This window comes from Balearica regulorum, chromosome Z (assembly GCF_011004875.1).
Source record: "Balearica regulorum gibbericeps isolate bBalReg1 chromosome Z, bBalReg1.pri, whole genome shotgun sequence".
Lineage (NCBI taxonomy): Eukaryota > Metazoa > Chordata > Aves > Gruiformes > Gruidae > Balearica > Balearica regulorum.
Window position 1 is genome coordinate 1,096,421 of NC_046220.1, and position 4,326 is coordinate 1,100,746.

Below are 4,326 nucleotides of genomic sequence, written 5' to 3' on the forward strand. Positions count from 1 at the left end.
AGAGGGGAGAGGAGGGGAGGGGATGGGAGGGGAGGGGAGGGGAAGGGAGGGGAGGGAAGGGAAGGGGAAAGGAGAAAGGGGAAAGGGGAAAGGGGAAAGGGGAGGAAAGGGGAAAGGAAAGAAAAGAAAAAAGGAAAGGAAAAAGGAAAGGAAAGGAAAAAGGAAAGGAAAGGAAAGGGTTTAATTTATTTGTGTTAGAGCAAAAAGGAGGGGAAAAGAGAGGCTGAGAGAAACCAAAGGGAGAAGAATTCCGAGGGGTTTTCTGCTGGGGGTTTTTGCCCCCTCGTCAGGTTGGCACAGCCTTTCCCGTATTTTCTGGGAGAGGGCGTCACTTTGATGCCAAGCCCTTCCAGCAGCTCTCGGCGCGGTCTGGCTGGGCAGCAGCCGTGTGGCGCGTCCCGTGAGCCCGATTCCCAGCGCAGCTCGAGCCTGGCCCGCGCTGCCTCAGGGCGTTCTGCCGACAGCGACCTCCGCAACAGGCTGCGCGGCCCCGGCGCGTTCTGCCCCACGCGGCTCTTGGTGCGCGAGGGTCGCCCCGAGGAATGGAAGAGCCGCATGGCTTCCTGCCAGCAGCCGTGCTGAAACGGAATCTGTGCCCAGAGCGCGCCGCTCAGACAGGCGGCCCCGGCCCTGCCACGAGAGGCCGGCCCGGAGATGGTGGGGAGTCGGACCAGGGCGCGTGCGGACGGGCTGCAGCGGCTGTCGGCAAGGCCCCGTTGCAGGGCACGGGCGTTGCCGTAGCTGGGCGTGCCTCCGGCTCGGACCGCCGTCGTCACGTAATTTACGGGTCGTGGGCAACGCGGCGAATTTCCAGGAGGTCGTTTGGGAGAGACGGGTAGGGAGAGGGGTGCAGAGAGAAACGGGGCGTTGAGGGTGAGCGCGCGCGTGGGTGCGTGCGGAAAAGAACCACAACGGTGAACGCAGCCGCTGAGAGCAAGCGTACTTTATTGGGCTGAATCAGATCACGTCTGGACGCCTTTCCAGAGCTGCAGAAAGGATGCGGAGCTGTTAACGTGTCGGAGCATTGACCAAGGAGAGGAAAAGAAGCTGCGTTGGCCAAAAAGCTGCATTTCATCTTGCGAGAGGCAGTAGCCAGGAATTTGCTCCGAGAAGCGCACGTTTCACAATGGGGAGGCGGCAGCTCACGGTCATCCTTCTCCTGGAAGCAGAAAGAGCAGACATAGAGGGTAGAGATCACTGCTGTTAGGAAGGCCTTGATTAACACAGTACCGTTGCAGAACAGACGTCGGGGACCCCTTAAATACTGCGTTGACACGTCTACACGTACACAGGTATTGCGCTTACCGAGAGACAGACATCTGTGTCGATATGCGCACGCAGGGCTGGTGCATGCACGCACGCATGATGTATAGCAGGCATGTTATAGGTCCAGCCGTCTGTGCCACAAACTGCCTTACCAAAGCGGTAAGTTTTGTTCCGTAAGGAGAACAGGGGCCTCTGACTACGTGAAGTCAAGCGTTGAGCCACGCGAGCGCTCGGGCGTTTGCCTCCAGCTACCGTCCCCGTTCCAAGCTCCTTGCCGTGCATCGCGCGCAGCACCTGAATCGCGCACGCTCGCCCCCACAGACACACCCGCGTCTGTTTGTGCATCGTGGCTTCGGGAGAAGGGGCGTGTAAGTTTTAAAAACTTGCACACGTCAGGAACGTCCGAGCGTCCCTGAACCGCTTGCCGGAGCAGGACCCCACGCAGTCTGCCTCCGCTCCGTGGGGCTGGCTGCCCTAACGCCTCTTCCTCCTTTTCTGCAAAAGCCGAGCAGTGGAGTCCTGTCCTCAAACCTCCTCCCCCAAAAGCGGTCTGTGCAAAGCCTGATGCTCCAGAGAAGGGCTGGATGTCTCAGGAGAGCATCGTGGCTGGGGGAGGGACGCACAGCGTGGCTCCAGGGCAAACGGCCGGACCCAGGAGGTGGGAGCGGGGACAGGCAGCACCGGAGCAATTCGGAATCGCCGCCCAGGGCCTGGGTGGGGTGGAGGAGTGGGTGGGCAGGAACCTTCTGAAAGTCAGCGAGGGCTGAGTTTTGTCTGGCAGGGACAGCCTCGGTGGGTGGTCACTACAACATCATTTGGGGGTTGGAACTAGATGATCTTTAAGGTCCCTTCCAACCCAAACCATTCTGTGCTTCTATGATAATTAAACCCCATCTTCTCTGAGGGGCCGGGCTGAAACTGCAGAGAATTTCTGTGGGAGCCACAGCCCCTGTCTTCTGACGTGGGGGAAACAAAAAAAAGAAAGCAAGCCCTGCCAGCTGAGCTACGTTGTGCAGACGGTGGGCAAAGGCTGGCAACTGAAACCTGCACGGTCAGACATTTTGGTGACATTTCTTTCAAGCGTGCAGGAAGAAAGTGACAGTGTGTGGGCTGCAACTGGGAATTCCAGACGTGAATCCATGGGTTGCTGTTGCGCAACGGCTCAAGACACCGCTGCATCGGCTCACGCTTCCGTATCCAAATACCCAAATTTGTCTATGCTGGTGAAGAAGCATTGCTGTTGGCCAGAGACCTCTCCCCTGGACTTACCCTTCATCTAGCGCAGGGCGCCGATCTGCTGCAGCATTCTGGGGAGGTCGCAGGAAACGCTCTGCAGGTCAGAAAATCCTCCGACGCAGTGTTTCCCAATGAACACGTGAGGGGTCTGGGCAAAAACGACACCACAGATTAATCGTTGCCGCTGGGTCGATGGCTCTCCAGGGCCCCGGAGTCCCACCGTCCCCCCCGAGTGCACGTGAAGCTGCCGGGTGGGACGTGCTGCCTGCTGCCTGATGGCCACCGATACTGTCGGCGTCAGTCGGCACAGCAAACTTACCTTTCTGGCAGAGCCCCCTCTCCACGTACCCTCTTCCCGGCCTTTTGTAGCCCTCCCACTTCGCAGCCCCCGACCGTCTGCTGTTCTCCTGCCTGTGCTGGCCCCTGTTCCTGCCCATCCCACGATGGCTGCCCGGGTGCAGGATGAGCGGCCATAATCAGTGCAGAGCCAAACATAGAAACAAACCAAGGAAAACCGCCCCTCTGCTGATGACCGGGGGCAACTGCTGAACCTCAGCGCCTCAGTCTTCCTGAAGTGTGCCGCTCTCTGCAGAGGGAAGTGAAAATCGTGGCCAAGCTGGGAAGAAGCACCCGGGCAAAGGCCAGGGAAGATAAAAAGAAAAGAACACCCAGGCAGAAGTGAAATTATTGAGATGGTAATAGCTCAAGGACTCGAGGCAAGGGACGTGGGCAAGAACCAGCACAAGACACTATGGGGAAGAGTGGCCGGTCGGAAGGCGGCAGCTTGGGAAGCCCTCTCCCCTGCTCCCATGCAGCCGCGGGCAGGTCTGACGCCGGCAGGAGGACACCCCACCCTGAGGAGGGACCCCCGCCCCCGTGAGCTCCCCGCTGCTCTCCCCATGGACCCGTGTGAGCGAACAGCAGTGCCCTTCGGCATCTCCCACCACCAATACGATCTGCAGCCGACCCCATGGGCAGGCTGGCGATGGCAGCCCCGGGGACAGGCTGGCGTATCGGTTTGTCCTCCCCCTTCCCTTTCACTCTTCGCCCTGGCTCTTCTTGATCTTGGCCAGCTCTCCCCCCACCTTGGGAGGAGCCTGCCTCGGGACGGGGGGCGTCCCCGTGAAGGGGGTGCTTAAGGCAGAAGGCTGGGAAAAGCCAGAGGCGTTCCCCTGGCCAGGACGGGCACGGGAAGGAACGGATCACTGGTGGGACCGGGAAAGGAGAGAGCTCTGAGCAGAGCACAGAGCAGTTTGTTCTTCATCCTGCACGGTGCACCAAGCTTTCCCATCACCACAAAGCCCCCAGAGCCCAGCAGCAGCTAAGACAAGCCTTCTTCTGACACCCCATCCCCGGCAGCACTCGCCACCCCTTGGTCCCCACTAACCCCAGCCGTCCCGCTCCCCCACCCCTCCGCTGCTGGCAACTGCCGTCTGCTTTCGGTCGCTGACTTCTCTCGCTGGCGAACCTCACACCATCCTTCTTCAGCCTGGAAATCTGCTTCTGCTTTCTCTTGGTACTAATCCTATCGATCCCCCTCCTTCGGGGAAATCAGCTTCCGCTCTCTGTACGCTGCTTCAGTACAGAGTTGGCCAACTGCTCCCTGTCTCCCTCCCTCCCTCCCTCCTTCCCCCCATTCCGCCCGCCCGCCCTCCCGCCCACATTCCCCCGATGCCGGGAAACCCTTCTGCGTTCCAAGGAAGCGTGCAGTCCCGGCCCCGCTCAGCACTGGTGCTGTGAGTCAGCGGATGCTCAGCTGTAGGGCTGCGAGGTCTCCTGCGCTCCGCAGGGACGGCCACCGGCACACGGCAGCGCATGGCGCAG

The 4,326-nt window shown here is 60.2% G+C and overlaps 1 long non-coding RNA gene across 1 annotated transcript; it reads right to left on the minus strand.

Annotated features, from left to right (window-relative positions):
- Positions 1 to 2,534: 2,534 nt before the first annotated feature.
- On the minus strand, positions 2,535 to 4,115 carry LOC142599530 (uncharacterized). Its single transcript, XR_012833097.1, has 3 exons — positions 3,912 to 4,115; positions 3,008 to 3,088; positions 2,535 to 2,650 (listed from the first exon to the last, which is right to left on the minus strand). It is a non-coding gene; the product is annotated as an uncharacterized LOC142599530 (long non-coding RNA).
- Positions 4,116 to 4,326: the final 211 nt, after the last annotated feature.